Source organism: Gorilla gorilla, chromosome 4 (genome assembly GCF_029281585.2).
Source record: "Gorilla gorilla gorilla isolate KB3781 chromosome 4, NHGRI_mGorGor1-v2.1_pri, whole genome shotgun sequence".
NCBI lineage: Eukaryota > Metazoa > Chordata > Mammalia > Primates > Hominidae > Gorilla > Gorilla gorilla.
The window spans coordinates 52,240,233-52,258,434 of record NC_073228.2 but is presented as its reverse complement, the minus strand read 5'-3'; the positions used below and the strand labels follow the sequence as shown (position 1 = coordinate 52,258,434).

The following is an 18,202-nucleotide window of genomic DNA, read 5'->3' as shown; positions in this document are numbered from 1 at the left end:
TTTTTTCTTCCTTTAGACAGGGTTTCACTCTATTGCTCGGGCTGGAGTGCAGTGGCCAACCATGGCTCAGCCCAGCCTTGATCTCCTGGGCTTAAGTGATCCTCCCATATTAGCCTCCCAAGTAGCTGGAACTAGAGGCTCACACCACCGTGTCCAGCTAATTTTTTTTTTTTTTTTTGGGACAGAGTCTCACTCTCGTTGCCCAGGCTAGAGTGCAGTGGAGTGATCTCGGCTCACCGCTACCTCTGCCTCCTGGGTTCAAGCGATTCTCCTGCCTCAGCATCCCCAGTAGCTGGGATTACAGGCATGTGCCAACACACCTGGCTAATTTTGTATTTGTAGTAGAGACGGGGTTTCACCATGTTGGTCAGGTTGGTCTCGAACTCCCCACCTCAGGTGATCTGCCCGCCTTGGCCTCCCAAAGTGCTGGGATTACGGGCGTGAGCCACCGTGCCCGGTTACATCCGGGTAATTTTTGTAGTAACAAGATTTCACCATGTTTCCCAGGCTGGTCTTGAACTTCTGGGCTCAAGCGATCCCCCCTGTCAGCCTCCCAAAGTGCTGGGATTACAGGCATGAGCCACTGCACTTGGGCCGTTTACTTTTTTCATGAAGCCTATATCACTATTTCCCCAAGTCTGGGTGAGATGTCCCTGTATTCATCCCAGCGGCTGCCCTTATCACAGAGTGTGTTATAGAGCATGGGGGTTTACATTAGCTACAGTGGGCAGTGAATGCCCTCTGAGGACGAAGCATTTGCAGTAAGGCTTGAAAAATGAGGAAGAGGCGGAGGATAGCCAGTACACAGTCCCTGAGGTGGGAACTGCTGAATGGGGTACATTGCAGTGATAGAAATCAGGTCCTCATAATGTAGAGTGAGTGAGGAGGGGACAGGCAGGGGATGAGGTTGAAGAGTTGGGAGGCTCTGGTAAGGTGTTTGGACCCACCATCTCCCTGGCTCCATCGCCCCACGTATGGCCATGCAGGATGTAGACAGCTGAAAATCTTTACCTCGTGTCCTTGATCCCTATGCCTGCTGTGTTCCCTGCCTTCTCTGATTAATAATAAAATTCCATTCATCCTTCAAGGCCCAGCTCCAAACCATTTAGGAAACCTCCTTCCATTCTTTAGCAGGAATTAATTGCTCCCTTGTCTGACGTCCCACAGCACTAATCACACGCTGACTTGTATCTCAGCTAGCTGTTTATGCCAGTCTGCCCACCAACGTAGTGAGTTCCCTGAGGGCAGAGGCTCTGTCTTAGTCACCTCTGTAGCCATCTCCTGGTGTTTAGCAGGTACTCAATGTGACATTTACTTGACTAGTGGGTGGTGCCTACTACTACTGATGGCAGAATAGAAGGAAAACAAAAATAATAACAACTTATGCTCTATCACGTTTTCCCATTCATTAACTGATTTCAGCTTTGCAACAACTCTATGAGACAGACGGGACAGGCACTATTAGACCCATTTTACAGATAGGGTAGCTAAGGCCCAATGGCACACAGCTTGTAAGTAATGGGGACTAAGTCCCAATCTTGCCCCCTTACTTCGGATTCTGTGCTAGGAATGGAATTAAACCAAGAGTATTTTGAATCTATAATGGAAAGCGCTTTTCTGGGTGGACTAGGGAGAGATACTTAGTCAGCTGTCAGGGGTTAACAGCAGCTCCATCAAAGAGGGCACAGGATTTCTCTCTCTGGCCCAAGCAGCTGGAGGGGTCCACAGCACCATCCTATAGCCCTGGAAGCTGGAGGAAACCCCAGCCCGAGAAAGAAGAGAAGGTGTTCGAGTCAGGTGGGTAAGATGACGTAAATGATGACTTGTGAGCAGTGGCCTGCCTCTGTTGCCATGACAACCAGAGCTTGACTACTTGGCCTTCGCAAGGTTGGCCGAGGCGGGTTCTTCGTTAACTCGAGATTAAGGAAGGATATTTAGGGGGGAGAGTGTGTGTGTGTGCGGCGGATTAAAGACGAAAGGAGTATATTCAACAATGACTGTTTAGCTCAGTGGTTCTCCACCTTGGCAACACGTTAGAATCACCTGCAACAATTTCCTGATGCCTAGGCTGCACCCCAGAATTAAATTATAATTTCCAGGGGTGGGAACCAGGCATCATAGTAGTTAAATCTTGCCAGGTGATTCCAATTGCAGCTAAAGTTGCAAACCCAGCTTTTAGCTGGTAAGCGTAATTCCTGTGACCTTCCTAAGATGGCGGCCACTCAACCGCTTCCGCCTTTACGTGGGCCGGCAGGGGGCGGGCTTCCCAGGGGCGCATGCGTCTCGCATCTCTCCGCGCCCTGCTCTCTCCTCCTTTTTCCCCCGCCTCCATTTTGTTCGCGGACGCTGGGGACTGTGGGAGCAGATCCATTTCCGGGTTGGCCAAAGGGGCGGCGGCGAGAAAGAGAGCTTGCCGGGGGGCGACCAGGACAGGACGAAGCCGGAGTGTAGGCGGCAGAGGATTCGCTCCCAGAGCAGCTGCGGCCAGGTCGGAAAAAGGCCGGGGCGGCTGGGTCAGTCGCTGAAATGACCTGCGGACCTGAGTGGGAGGGAAAGTCGCGGGGAGGGGGGCTCGGGGCGGGGCTTGAGAAGAGAGGGGGGCATTAGAGGAGGGGCCGGAGGGGGAGAGGGGTCTTCCGGGTGGGGCCTGAGGGGCGGGGGGCCGGGGGACTGTATCGGAAGAACCTGGAGAAGAGAGGGCGTGGGGAATCTGGGGAGGAGTGGTCGAATATTGGTATGGGGCGAGCGTGGACTGGAAAAATGGGGAGGAAGGTTTTTGAGAGACAGGCAATAAGGGCTCCTGAAGGGTTGGGTGAGTTAAGGCGGCAACTCAGTGTGAGGAACGAGGTAATCGTGCGCAAAAAGGGAGACGGGAACGGAGGACCTGTTGGGAACGGCTAATTAGCAGGATGCTGTGGGTGAGGAGTCCAGTGTGACATTTTGGGGATTGAGTTAGGTGAAAGCTAGTGTTGGGGAAGATGGCTTGGGAAACTGCTTACACTAGAGGGAATCTTGAGAGCGTTCTTTGAAAAGGAATCAGAATTTAGTTAAAGGTTGGATTGAGAATGTTAAGATGCGCATTGGAACGTCTGGAGTTGAGGGTTCATGTTGAAGTGGTGTGAAGTGAGGGAAGATGGAATTTTTTTGTTTTGTTTTAAAGGTGGGGTCTGGCTATGTTGCTCAGACTAGTCTTGAACTCCTGGGCTCAAGCGATCTTCCCACCTTGGCCTCCCAGAGTGCTGGGATTACAGGTGTGAGCCACTGCACCCGGCCAAGATGGAAATGTTAAAGTGTTCAGCATGGCAGTGTGTATGGTCGAGTTTTTGATCAGGAAGGAAAGTTCTTAAAAATAGCATTGGGGCAAGTAACTGATATGTGATGGAATTCTTTTTTCTTTTTTTTTCTTTTAAGAGACGTGGTCTCACTCTGTCGCCCGGGCTGGAGTGCAGTGGCATGATCTTGGCTCCTTAAAGCCTCGACCTCCCGGGCTGAAGTGGTCCTTCAACCTAAGCCCCGCCAATAGCTGGGACCACAGGTGTGACCACTACTCCCGCCTAACGTGTGTGTGTATATATATATATGTGTGTGTATATATATATATATATATTTTTGTTGTTGTTGTTGGAGACAGAGTCTTGCCCTGTTGTCCGGGCTAGTCTGGAATTCCTGGGCTCCAGTGATCCTCCTGTCTCGGCCTCCTCAAGTGCTGGGATTACAGGGATGAGCCACTGTGCCTGGCCCAGAATTCGTTTTTTGTTTTTTGTTTTTTTTTTTTTTTTGAGATGGGGTCTCGCTCAGTCGCCTAGGCTGGAGTGTAGCGGTGCGATCTCGGCTCACTGCAAGCTCTGCCTCCCGGGTTCACGCCCATTCTTCTGCCTCAGCCTTCCGAGTAGCTGGGACTATAGGCGCCCACCACCACACCTGGCTAATTTTTTTTTGAATTTTTAGTAGAGACGGGGTTTCACTGTGTTAGCCAGGATGGATGGTCTGGATCTCCTGACCTCGTGATCCGCCCGCCTCTGCCTCCCAGAGTTCTGGGATTACAGGCGTAAGCCCCTGCGCCCGTCCAGAATTCATATTTTTTAAAGGACTTGAATAATCTGTTATTGCTTTGGGCTCTCCCAGGGTCCCCATCCTTTTTCATGCTGTTATTTTTGCCTTACAGTTTTGGTTTTTGACTGTCTTACTGAATGTTTTTGGCTATTCTGTTCTCCTTTTACAAATCAGAAGAGAACCACAGGGAATAAGGACAGTTTTAGCCTACCTATGGATTTAGTAAATAACTTCAAGGCAAATTATTAAACTCTCATTTTTTTCCCCTTTGAAATATAGGTTTCCTCTGTCCCTGCCTCTAAAAGTTTGTGTTAACACATGGGATCTTTAAAGTGGTTGCATAGAAGTGATCTCTGAAAATGAGATCGAGATATTGATATTTAAAAGACATGCAATGGTGCACCTGCCTGTAATCCCAGCTACTTGGGAGGCTGAGGCAGGAGGATTGCTTGAGTCTAAGAGTTCGAGACCATTCTGGGCAACGTAGCAATACCCCATCTCTCTCTCTGTCGCTTTTTTTTTGTTTGTTTAAGACGGAGTCTCTCTCTCTTGCCCAGGCTGGAGTGCAGTGGCGTGATCTCGGCTCACTGCAACCTCCACCTCCCAGGTTCAAGCAATTCTTCTGCCTCAACCACCCAAGTAGCTGGGATTACAGGCGCGTGCTGCCACGCCCAGCTAATTTTTGTATTTTTAGTAGAGACAGGGTTTCACTGTATTGGCCAGGCTGGTCTCGAATTCCTGACCTCGTGATCTGCCCGCCTTGGCCTCCCAAAGTGCTGGGATTACAGGCGTGAGCCACCGCGCCTGGCCGACCTGTCTCTTAAAGAAAAACAAAGCTGGGCGCGCTGGCTCACGCCTATAATCCCAACGCTTTGGGAGGCCAAGGTGGTGGATCACCTGAGATTGCAGTGAGCTGAGATCGCGCCATTGCACTCCAGCCTGGGCAACAAGAGCGAAACTCCACCTCAACAACAACAACAACAACAACAGCAACAAAAGGAAACATGTCTTTCTGTTTCTTCCTCTTAGCCTTGCTCGTGTGTGTGTGTGTGTGTGTGTGTGTGTGTCTGCGTGCCAGCCAGGGAAGAACTGGTTTTGATTTGATGCATATTCAGTTTTTTTTTTTTTTTTTTTTTTTTTTTTTTTTTGAGACAGAGTTTCGCTCCTGCTGCCCAGGCTGGAGGGAATGGCGCAGTCTTGGCTCACTGCAACCTCCGCCTCCCGGATTCAAGCGCTTCTCCTGCCTCAGTCCCCCAAGTAACTGGGACAGTAGGCATGCACCACCACACCCAGCTAATTTTTTGTATTTTAGTAGAGATGGGGTTTCACCACGTTGGTCAGGCTGGTCTCGAACTCCTGACTTCAGGTGATCCACCCACCTCGGCCTCCCAAAGTGTTGAGATTACAGGCATGAGCTACCACACCTGGCCGCATGTTTAGTTTTTTAACTCTTATTAATGTCAACTTTTAAAAGTAAAAATTTCATATTGTGTTACATTGTATTGGTTGCCATCAAGATGAAGATAGGGAAGTTAAGAGTTGGGGAAGGTGGAGATGAATGAAGTCAATTGATGAAGACTAGTAGAATGTAGTGTTTGTTTTTTTATTTGTTTATTTATTTATTTATTTTGAGACAGAGTCTTGCTGTATTGCCCAGGCTGGAGTGCAATGGCACAATCTTGGCTCACTGCAACCTCTGTCTCCTGGGTTCAAGCAGTTCTCCTGGCTCAGCCTCCCAAGTAGCTGGGATTACAGGCATGTGCCACCCGGCTAATTTTTGTATTTTTAGTAGAGACAGGGTTTTGCCATGTTGGCCAGGCTGGTCATTTACTAATTCCACCTCACACTTGATACTAGAGTAGTGTTTACCCTAGCTGGTACTGATAAGTTGATAAGTTATGTGATAGCACCAAGGTGAAATGCAGGGGAGGTGTGAACGTTGGAGTTTTCAGGTTTTACTGATGGCTTTTACGAAGGGAAGAGATTCTAGACTCACTAGGTGTTTTTAGGAAAAAAAAAAAAGGCAAGAGGCAAGAGACAGAAGTCTTGTTCTGTTGAAGAGAAAATTTTTTTTGGGGTTTTTTTTTTTTTTTTTGAGATGGAGTCTCGCTCAGTTGCCCAGGCTGGAGTGCAATGGCATGATCTCTGCTCACTGCAACCTCCACCTCCCAGGTTCAAGCGATTCTCCTGCCTCAGCTTCCTGAGTAGCTGGGTGCCATCACGCCCGGCTAATTTTTGTATTTTTGTAGAGACGAGGTTTCACCGTGTTGGTCAGGCTGGTCTCGAACTTCTGACCTTGTGATCTGCCAGTCTCGGCCTCCCAAAGTGCTGGCATTACAGGCGTGAGCCACCGCGCCCGGCCCGAGAAAATTATTAAATTTTCTTTCTTTACTTTTGTTCTCTGATTGGGAGAATAACCTGGTATATGTTAGTCTGTTTTCCTGCTCTGAAATAACTGTGAAATTCATGGGCTCTTGGTTCAGGCAGCTTCAGCAAACATAGTCTTCTTACAACCCCAGGAAGAGTTGCAGGCTACAAAATATATGCACTTATTTGGGAGTAAAAACCTGCTTAATATTATGCTATTGCAACCTACAGTGTACCTTTTTGGTTTGTTTTTTAAGGGGATTTTGAGATAACATATGGAGGCTCGGTGCTCCTGGGCGGACTTTTGGTACAGCCTGCTTCTTTTTTTTTCTTTTCTTTTCTTTTTTTTTTTTTTTTTTTTTGAGACGGAGTCTCACTTTGTCCCCCAGGCTGGAGTGCAGTGGTGCAATCTCGGCTCACTGCAAGCTCCGCCTCCCAGGTTCACGCCATTCTCCTGCCTCAGCCTCCTGAGGAGCTGGACTACAGGCACCTGCCACCACGCCCGGCTGATTTTTTGTATTTTTTTTTTTTTTTTTTTTTGTAGTAGAGACGGGTTTCAACTTGTTAGCGAGGATGGTCTTAATCTCCTGACCTTGTGATCCACCCGCCTCGGCCTCCCAAAGTGCTGAAATTACAGGCGTGAGCCACCGCGCCCGGCCCAGCCTGCTTCTTTAACATAATGATTTTCCATTTTTCCTATCCTGTCACAGTTTTCCGTTGCTCTGCTTGAGCCAGTCCTATGTAGAAAGTGGCAAATTACACATTTTTTCTCCCCTTTTAGTCTCTGGTGGACATCTTGTCTGTGTCACAGTTTGATACTACCAAATTGAAAGGATTCTTCACTGCTTCAGATGGGGAGGGTGACAGAAGCTGAGCTGTTTCCTAGGTCAGAGAATGGCCTCTGTCAAAGCAAAGAATAGTTGTAGAGACACAAACTGGGCCCTTGAAGCTGTGACTAACATTTTGGCAACATGCATCCCTTTGCCAAATAACTTCTTTTCTTCTTGAGTGTGATTGTTGATCTCCTTCTCAAAGTAGGCTCTTGTTGCTACTATTCTTCACACAACTCCCAAGCAAAAGTTGGCAGAGTTCCGGTTGACTGACTGTGTCTTGAGGGATATGCCCCAGATGAGAGTGGATGGGGCGTTCCATGTCAAAATGAGGTTCATTGGCAGATCCTGAGAGCTGCTTTGCAAAGAAATAGAGGCAGTACTCTTTACTGAATGTTCTTGCGGTCCTTTATCTTTCTTCTAAATTCAAGTCTGTTTCTTATTCATCTATTGATTAAATGCAGAATCATTGCCTTTGCCTAGCTTCGTGGGCATCGTGGAAGAGAAGACAGTATTTCCAACTTTTTTTTTTTTTTCTTTTCTCACTCTCAAGCCATTGAGCCTGAGGAACTACAGGCTAAATTTATGAGCATTTCTTGATATCTACGGAGGGCTACTAAAAAAAAATGCTGAATAGACCTTTATGGGGAACAACAATGTTAATAGGAAAAAAAGGTGATATGTTTGCTAATGTCTATGTCAGTCTTAACTCTAAGATTTCGGCTCATTTTGGCTTAAGAGCCTGCAGAAGTATGTAAGTTATCAAATAGGGGAGCCAGGAATTGGTTTCTTCCTTGCCATTTAAGCTTGGCAAAGTTAGAGCAATTTGGAATGGCTATCCAACAATGTGTTCTACCTAGTAAATACTCTCTTGTTTTTCAGGGGATAGTTAGCTAAAGGTAGGGTTATCTCCAATATGTTTTGGGATGGATCGTGAATATCATTCCCTTTTTATTTTGAGACAGGATCTCTCTCTCTTGCCCAGGCTGGAGTGTGGCGGCGTGATCTGTAGCCTTGACCTCCCCAGGCTCAGGCTCAGGTGTTCTTCCCACTTCAGCCTCCTGTGTAGCTGGGACTACAGGCGCACGCCACTATGCCTCGCTAATTTTTATTTTTTGTAGAGATGGGGTTTCGCCATGTTGCCCAGCCTGGTCTTGAACTTTTGCCGGCCTCCCAAAGTGCTGGGATTATAGGTGTGAGCCACCAGGCTCAGCCATTATAATTGATTTTCAAAAAAAATTTAGTTTCTTAAGCTTCACGGATTCAAATTGAGTGCCATTTGGATTTTGAGGCCCCTCAGTGGAAATAATTTGTTTTTAGCAAGTAATTATGATATTTCTAAAGTGCAAATTCACTGACCTACTTTCTGTGCTTCTGGAAATGCTGAATCGAATAATCCTTTTTTTTTTTTTTCCTCCCAATAATCCCTCTGACTGTGAAAACATTCTCCATATGTATTCAGACTGGGATAGTTGGTAAAAAAAAAAAAAAAAAAGGAATTTTTTTTTTTTTTTTTTTTGAGGTGGAGTCTCATTCTGTCGGCCAGTCTGGAGTGCAGTGGCGCGATCCCAGCTAACTGCAACCTCCGCCTCCCGGGTTCATGCGATTATCCTGCCTCAGCCTCCCGAGTAGCTGGGATTACAGGTGCACACCACCACACCTGGCTAATTTAATTTTTTTTTTTTTTGTATTTTTAGTAGAGACGGGATTTCACTATGTTGGCCAGACTGGTCTCGAACTCCTGACCTCGCGATCCGCCCACCTTGGCCTCCCAAAGTGCTGGGATTACAGGCATGAGCCACTGTGCCCGGCCTTTGGAATTTTCTTCTAAGGTAGTACACTAGTATGAGATGCGATGTCTGAGATTTGTGGATAAGTGGACTTTTCCTTCTACCATTCCTGCCCTCCCAGTGCTCACCTAGTGGGGAGGATGTTTATTATCTAAGATCCAGATGTGAGACATTTAAACTGTTTCTTTCCTTGTCTTAGAAATAAGAACAGAACTGTTTTTAGCAAATTTTATTTTTTTAATTTTTTAAATTTATTATTATTATTATTATTTTTGAGACTGAGTCTTGCTCTGTTGCCCAGGCTGGAGTGCAATGGCACAATCTCGGCTCACTGCAGCCTCCGCCTCCTGAGTTCAAGCGATTCTGCTGCCTTAGCCTCCTGAGTAGCTGAGATAACAGGTGCACGCCACCATGCCCAGCTAATTTTTGTATTTTTTAGTAGAGGTGGGGTTTCACCTTGTTGCCCAGGCTGGTCTTGAACTCCTGACCTAGTGATCTTTCCGCCTCAGCCTCCCAAAGTGCTGGGATTACAGGCGTGAGTCACCACGCACAGCCTATTTATTTATTTTTTTTTGAGACAGAGTTTCACTGTGTCAGCCAGGCTGGAGTGGAGTGGCAAGATCTGGGCTCACTGCAAGCTCCGCCTCCCAGGCTCAAGCAGTCTCCTGCCTCACCCTGTCAAGTAGCTGAGATTACAGGTGTGTGCCACCACGTCCAGCTAATTTTTGTATTTTTAGTAGAGATGGGGTTTCACTGTGTTGGCCAGGCTGGTCTCAAACTCCTGACCTCGTGATCTGCCTGCCTCAGCCTTCCAAAGTGCTGGGATTACAGGCGTGAGTCACTGCTCCTGGCCACAAATGTTATATTTTAAATAAATAATACAAAATTTAAAAGCTAAAAAAGTATATAAGCAGGTTGGTGGCCATGGAAGTCAGAATCCACTAAGGAGTATGTATCAACTCACCTGCCAAGAAAAAGAAAGTATATAGTGAATACCCTTGGAAACATCTATGTTTGTCTTCCTATCAATCCGGTTCATCTTCCCAGAGGCAACTCGTATTATTATTTTCTTTAGATCTGTTCCAGGCTGGTTGCGGTGGCTCACACCTGTAATCCCAGCACTTTGGGAGGCTAAGGCGGGCGGATCACTTGAGGTCAGAAGTTGGAGACCAGCTTGGCCAACATGGTGAAACCCTGTCTCTACTAAGAATATAAAAATTAGTGGGGCATGGTGGTGTGTGCCTGTAGTCCCAGTTACTCGGGAGGCTGAGGCACAAGAATCAGTTGAACCTGGGAGGCGGAATGGTGAGCTAAAATTGTGCCACTGCACTCCAGCCTGGGTGACAGAGCAAGACTTTGTCTCAAAACAAAACAAAAAACAAAAAAAGTTTGTTCCAGAGATACCAGGTACATATAAAGCAAATATATATATTTCTTGTTTTTTTGTTGTTGTTTTTTTAATAAATGTAGCACACTGTTAATACTATCTGTATCTTTTGCTTGTTTTTATACCTCTTTTGACTGTTACTCCCTATCAGCAATAAAGATACTTGGCACCTACCTTACACTGATAGACATACACAGTTTCCAGTCTTTTGCTATTACAAACTATGCTGCAGTGAAGAAGCATATATATTTGGCTCTTTGCATATATGACTGTGTCTGTAGGGTAAATTCTTAGAACTAGAATTGCTGAAGCTGATTTTTTTTGATGTTTGTTATTCATTTATTCAACAAGAATTTTTGAGTTCCTATTGTGTGCCAAGTACTGTGGTAGGGGATGCAGGGGATGCAGATAGGGCAGTGAACAAATTTTCTTGGTCTTTTTTTTTTTTTGAGACAGTCTCTCTCTGTCACCCAGGCGGGAATTTAGTGGTGCAAACATGGTTCATTGTAGCCTCAACCTTCTGGGCTCAAGCAGTCCTCCCACCTCAGCCTCCTGTGTAGCTGGGACCACAGGTGTGTGCACAATTTTAAAAATTTTTTGTAGACGTGAGGTCTCACTTTGTTGCCCAGGCTGGTCTTGGACTCGGGCTTAAGCAGTCCTCCTATCTCAAAGTGCCATAATTACAGGCATGAGCCACCACACCTGGCCCTGACTTGGTCTTCCACTTACGGTGGAAGACTTTTTTTTTTTAGACAAGGTTTCATTCCCATCTTGGCTCACTGCGACCTCCACCTCCTGGGCTCAAGTGATTCTCTTGCCTTAGCCTCCTAAATAGCTGGGACTGCAGATGCATGCCACCGTGGCTAATTTTTGTAGTTTTTGTAGAGGTGGGGCTTTGCCAAGTTGCCCAGGCTGGTCTTTTTTTTTTTTTTAGATGAGTTTTGTTCTTGTTGCCCAGGCTGGAGTGCAATGGCACGATCTCAGCTCACCGCAACCTCCGCCTCCCGGGTTCAAGCGATTCTCCTGCCTCAGCTTCCCGAGTAGCTGGGATTACAGGCATGCATCACCACGCCCGGCTAATTTTGTATTTTTAGTAGAGATGGGGCTTCTCCTTATTAGGCTGGTCTCGAACTCCTGACCTCAGGTGATCCGCCCACCTCGGCGTCCCAAAGTGCTGGGATAACAGGTGTGAGCCGCCGCACCTGGCCAAAGACATTTATTCATTTATTTATTTGTTTGTTTTAGACAGAGTCTAGCTCTGTTAGCCAGGCTGGAGTGCAGTGGCACGATCTTGGGTCACCGCAACCTCTGCCTCCCAGGTTCAAGCCATTCTGCTGTAGCCTCCCAAGTAGCTGGGACTACAGGTGCATGCCACCATGTCTGGCTAATTTTTTTTGTATTTTTAGTAGAGATGGGGTTTCACCATGTTGGCCAGGCTGGCCTCAAACTCCTAACCTCAAATGATCTGCCTGCCTCGGCCTCCTAAAGTGCTGGGATTGTAGGTGTGAGCCACCGTGCCTGGCCCAAAGACATTTATTAAACAAATAATTATTACTGTTGCTGTAAATGCTGTGGAGACAGCTAGTGGTTAGCCCATCCCAGGTTGATTGAGAGGAAGGGCAGTCAAAGAAGGTCTCTGAGGAATTGACTTTTAAGGGTGAAACCTAAGAATGAAGGGAGGACAAAAGACTGACCTAGGTAGAGGAGATGGCACAGGTGAATGTCCTGAGGAGGGAAAGAATGTTTGTATTTTGAGGAATTGAAAGAGGTTCCAGTGTGGCTGGAGCTTAGGGAGTGAAAAACAGACAGGTAGGAGGCAAGGCTTCAGAATGTGAGCTGTCCTAAAAAATGGGTAAATAGGCTGGCATGGTGGCTCATGACTGTAATACCAACACTTTGGGAGACCAAGGTGGGAGGATCACTTGAGCCTAGAAGTTCAAAACCAATCTGGGCAACATAGGGAGACCCCCCAGTCTCTATATAATTAAAATATTAGCTGGGCATGGTGATGAGCACCTGTGGTTCCAGCTGCTCAGGAGGCTGAGGGAGGAGGATCACTTGAGCCCCAGGAGAGGGAGGTTGCAGTGAGCTGTTGCAGCACCACTGCACTCCAGCCTCGGAGACAGAGTGAGACCCTGTTTCAAAAAACAACAACTAAAAGAGTAATAGGATAGTGAATTTTGAGGTCAGCTTCTAAAATAGGGCTTTTTTTTTTTCCTGTCAGTTCTTTTACTAGTGTTGATGATGAGACCATCAGTGTCATAAAGAAGTCTGATGCTTGTGCAGTGAAACAGTTTTTATAAGAACTTTCCTGGATGAAACCTATTCTTTTAGTCTTGATTTCTCATAGGTCCTGCAAATCAAACTTGGTTGGCTGGATTAGCTCTTAAAATTTTAGGATCTTAGAAATTGTTTTGGAGATTAGGATTATTGGGGAACAATTCTTAGATTATGGGGGATGATGGGATTGTTAGTTTACCAGACTTGCTATTTAGGAAACAGAAAACCTATTTACTTTTAGTGGGAGGAGCAGGGAGGAGTGTTTAAAAAAAGAAAAAACCTATTTACTGTTAGGGAATGTTGACTGTTTTAAAAATAATCTTCATGGTGCTAGGGAGAGAACAGATGTTCTTTTATTTTGAACCGATGAATATAGTATACTGTCATACCCATCATCTAGGCCATATGTCTTAGCATGACACGTAAGTCTTGTTGGACACGCAAGGTAGCCCAAGGGCCATTATAATTCTGAATATATGAAAGCGTTTTTATCTGCAAGTGTATTGACTTTTGTTCAGAAATCACAGTACTTAAAACCCAGATGGTCCTGTTTGATTTAGTACTTTTCTTGTTTTATTGGATCAGCTTGCCCTGTTTTTATAACTTAAAGTAGACTCTTGACTTAGCAGCCCATCACTAGTGATCAAGGGACGGAAATGTGCAAATTTTCTAGCATTTCAGCAAGGAGCATCTGTGTTTCTGATGGCTTAAGGGTATTAGAATGTAAGAGAAGAGACTCCTTGACAATGAAAGTCACAGATTTGTTATTAGATTATCTGTGGTGAGTTGGGACTTAATATATTATCTTTGAAATGAGGCATGACACTTCTCTCCATGTGAAGTCTGGATCAGCATTTTATGGAGCATCTGTTTAAGTTTTCTTTCAGACCTTTTCTTAGTGGGGACTGTCATCACTGGATTTTCCTTCTATCTGACTGTTCTCTGTGCTTTTCTACCTTTTTTTTTTTTTTTTTTTTTTTGAGACGGAGTCTTGCTCTGTGTCCCAGCTGGAGTGCAGTGGCACGATCTCAGCTCACTGCAACATCTGCCTCCTGGGTTCAAGCAGTTCTCTGCCTCAGCCTCTGAGTAGCTGGGATTACAGGTGCCCGCTACCACGCCCAGCTAATTTTTTGTATTTTTAGTAGAGACAGGGTTTCACCATCTTGGCCAGGCTCGTCTTGAACTCCTGACCTTGTGATCCACCCGCCTTGGCCTCTCAAAGTGCTGGGATTACAGGCGTGAGCCACCATGCCCGGCCGCTTTTCTACTTTTATATATGGAGCGTGCAGATGAAGCCTGGCTCTGGGAAATTGGGAGCTAGTAATAATATGAGATATGGCTAGCTTAAAATCTGAGAAGAGCTGTTTTTTTTGGTCATCAATGACTAGGTTTCAGCCTGCCTCGTAATTGCATTTTAAATCTAATTAACAGTTTCTTAGAATGTCTAAAGATTCTTTGATTTTTTCTTTTCTTTTTTTTTTTTTTTTTTAGCAGTTAGTGGCATTACATTGAAAACAAGACCTAAAAAGAGAGTTAAGGTAATTGATTTTACTTTTTTTTTTTTTTTTTTTTTGAGACAGGATCTGGCTTTGTTACTCAGGCTGGAGTGCAGTGGTGTGATGTCTGCTCACTGCAACCTCTGCCTCCTGGGCTCAAGCGATCTTCCCACCTCAGCGTCCTGAGTAGCTGGGATTGCAGGCACATGCCACCATGCCTGGCTAATTTTTTTTTTTTTTTTTTGAGACAGGGTCTCGCTCTATTGCCCAGACCAGAGTACAGTGGTGTGATCTCAGCTCACTGCAGTCTGTGGCTCCCAGGTTCAAGCAATTCTCATGCTTCAGCCTCTGGAGTAGCTGGAATCACAGGTGCACGCCACCACACACAGCTAATTTTTGTAGTTTTAGTAGAGACAGGGTTTCACCATGTTGGCCAGGCTGGTCTCGAACTCCTGACCTCAAGCAGTCCACCTGCCTTGGCCTCCCAAAGTGCTGGGATTACAGGCATGAGTACCGCCATGCCTGGCCTAATTTTTGTATTTTTGTAGACGCTTTTGCCATGTTTCCCAGGCTGGTCTCGAATTCCTGAGCTCAAGTGATCCACCTCGGCCTCCCAAAGTGATGGGATTACAGGTATGAGCCACCGTGCCCGGCTGGTAATTGATTTTAATATTAATTTCTCTTTTTTTTTTTTTTTTGAGGTGGAGTTTCACTCATGTTGCCCAGGCGGGAGTGCAATGGTGTGATCTCGGCTCACTGCAACCTCTGCCTCCTGGTTCAAGCGATTCTCCTGCCTCAGCCTCCTGAGTAGCTGGAATTACAGGCATGCACCACCATGCCCGGCTAATTTTGCATTTTTAGTAGAGACAGGGTTTCACCATGTTGGTCAGACTGGTCTTGAACTCCTGACCTCAGGTCGTCTGCCCGCCTCGGCCTCCCAAAGTGCTGGTATTACAGGCGTGAGCCACCATACCTGGCTCATTTCTCTATTTTTGTGCATACCTTTGCAATTAATTTTGGTTATAATTTCCTGTGGTAGATTGGAAGTTGCTCTCATATTTGCCCTCTGTTAGAGTAAGCTGTGGGGTTGTTGATGATCACTGTGTGGTTACACCCAGGCTGTGGCAGAGATTCAGGTCACATTAGCCAGCCTGCTGCCATTTGAGTTGAGTCAAGATACTGGTTCTAGAGTTGGGCTTAATTAAGTCTTTAAAATTTTTTGTTTTGTTTGGGATTTTCTATTCTCCTTAACTGCATTGGTACCAGATCCAACATTGACCTTATATTTTGAAATTTTGGTCAGTTTGTTTATATGGTGATTTTGCTTATACAGTGTTAGGGTTTTTTGGTTTTTGGTAATTGTTTTTTGTCAAAATAGTAAGAATACATAAAGAATCAGACAGTACTACAAGGCTTATAATTAGAAAAAAAACCACTACTTTATTTCTGCTTGTTTGTTTTTAACCACTTTTGCAATTTTTTTTCCCTGATGTATATTATCCATATTTCTATATAGTATGTTTAGGCTGTTTATTCTTTCTTTTTTGTTTTGATAGATGAAGTCTTGCTGTGTTGTCCAGGATGGCTTTGAACTCTTGGGCTCAAGCAGTCCTCCTGCCTTAGTGGGGAGTACAGGTGTGCACCGCTGCACCTGGCTATACAGTTCTTTCTTGAGTTTTCCATTCTTACATATTATCTGTTGAGGCTGAAGGTGATGGCACAAGCCTGTAATCCCAGCACTTTAGGAGGCCGAGGCCTGAGATTGGGAGTTTGAGACCAGCCTGGCCAACATGGTGAAACCCCGTCTCTACTAAAAATACAAAATTGGGCTGGGCACTGTGGCTCACACCTGTAATCTGAACACTTTGGGAAGCCAAGGCGGGCGGATCACCTGAGGTTGGGAGTTCGAGACCAGCCTGACCAACATGGAGAAACCATATCTCTACTAAAAATACAAAATTAGCCAGGCGTGGTGGTGCATACCTGTAATCTCAGCTACTCGGGAGGCTGAGGCAGGAGAATTGCCTGAATGTGGGAGACAGAGGTTGCGGTGAGCTGAGATTGTGCCATTGCACTCCAGCCTGGGCAACAAGAAGAAAACTCCATCTCAAAAAATAATAATAAAAAAAACAGGCCAGGCACAGTGGCTCACGCCTGTAATCCCAGCACTTTGGGAGGCTGAGGCAGGCGGATCACAAGGTAAAGAGATTGAGACCATCCTGGCCAACATGGTAAAACCCTGTCTCTACTAAAAATACAAAAATTAGCTGGGTGTGGTGACGCGTGCCTGTAGTCCCAGCTACTCGGGAGGCGCACGCCTGTAGTCCTAGCTACTCGGGAGGCGCATGCCTGTAGTCCCAGCTACTCGGGAGGCTGAGGCAGAAGAATTGCTTGGGAGAACCTGGGAGGCAGAGGTTGCAGTGAGCTGAGATCGTGCCACTGCACTCAAGCCTGGTGACAGAGTGAGACTCTGTCTCAAAAAAAAAAAACCCCCCCCCCCCCAAAAAAAAACGGAAATTATCTGGGTATGGTGGCATGCACTTGTAGTTCCAGCTGTTTGGGAGGCTGAGAGGTGGGAGGATCATTTGAGCTGGTAGGTCAAGGCTGCATGCAGTAAACCATGATCACACCACTGCACTCCAGCCTGGGTGAAAGAGCGAGACCCTTTCTTCAAAAAAAAAGAAAAACCATTTTTGTTATTTCAAAGAGGATATTTTAGATGCTTACAAGACCATTGGAAGGCTGGAAGAGCATAGGTCAGGGAAACCTTGTTGCAGGAATTTCAAGAAATTGCTTCCGTTAATAATCTTAGCCGCCTTAAGCACCAAAACAGGCAGTTTGCAGAAAATTAGAAATGGCTGCAAACCACATGTCTGCCATCTGTCCGAGGCCACACACGCTCTCATTGCTACTGGAGAAGCAATAATGGCATCTACCCTTCTTCCATTGTGCAAATCTTCTTTTTTTCCTTTTTTTTTTTTTTTTTTTTTGAGATGGAGTCTTGCTCTGTCACCCAGGCTGGAGTGCAGAGTGGCGCGATCTCAGCTCACTGCAAGCTCCGCCTCCTGGGTTCACGCCATTCTCCTGCCTCAGCCTCCCTAGTAGCTGGGACTACAGGCGTCCGCCACCACGCCCAGCTAATTTTTTGTATTTTTAGTAGAGGCGGCGTTTCACCCTGTTAGCCAGGATGGCCGCCCGCCTCGGCCTCCCAAAGTGCTGGGATTACAGGCTTGAGCCACCACGCCCAGCCCATTGTGCAAATCTTAAGTGTTGGTAGAATTTAAACCACAATGGCACTGATGGAGGATTCTGATAAATGTAGTTCCCAGGCCTCCAGATGAATCCAGAAGGAAGTAGAAGTGAAAGTTACAAAAGAAAAAAAATTTAGCGCCCAGTATAATGACTGTATCATTCGATTACCTTTACTTCCTTCTATAGTTTTTCCCTAGACATAGTAATTGTCATTCTTTTCCTTCCTTCCCTTTTTTGTTTTCTGCTTGTTTTACGGAAAGTCACTGATTCATCCCTAAACTCTTGACAGGTATAAACCTCTTCTCATCATTGAAGCACATTAGTGGAGCACCTCTTCCAGAGGCTTTATGAAAGGAGTCTTTGGAGAGTGAGACTTTTTTTTTTGAGACGGAGTTTCGCTCTTGTTGCCCAGGCTGGAGTGCAATGGCGCGATCTCAGCTCACCACAACCTCCGCCTCCCGGGTTCAAGCGATTCTCCTACCTCAGCCTCCCGAGTAGCTGGGATTACAGGCATGCATCACCATGCCCAGCTAATTTTGTATTTTTAGTAGAGAATGGGTTTCTTCCATGTTGGTCAGGCTGGTCTCAAATTCCCGATCTCAGGTGATCTGCCTGTCTTGGCCTCCCAAAGTGCTGGGATTACAGGCATGAGCCACCGTGCCTGGCCTCTGGAGAGTGGGACTTTTTTGAGTCCTTGCATATCTGAATTACCTCCTTCCTTCACACTTGGCAGTTTGACTGGATTAA

At 46.1% G+C, this 18,202-nt stretch overlaps 1 protein-coding gene across 4 annotated transcripts in view; it reads left to right on the top strand.

Annotated features, from left to right (window-relative positions):
* Positions 1-2,324: 2,324 nt before the first annotated feature.
* Positions 2,325-18,202, top strand: part of WIPF2 (WAS/WASL interacting protein family member 2) — a 62,261-nt gene continuing 46,383 nt past the window's right edge. Inside the window, exon 1 of one of the 4 annotated variants that reach the window (XM_004041764.5) lies at positions 2,325-2,488. The gene's annotated coding sequence lies outside the window, so the exon portion shown is untranslated. Of the gene's footprint in view, positions 2,514-2,674; positions 2,735-8,952; positions 9,083-18,202 lie in introns of those variants that run through there. The other 3 variants (XM_004041765.5, XM_019028044.4, XM_055388248.2) reach the window with 3 other exon arrangements.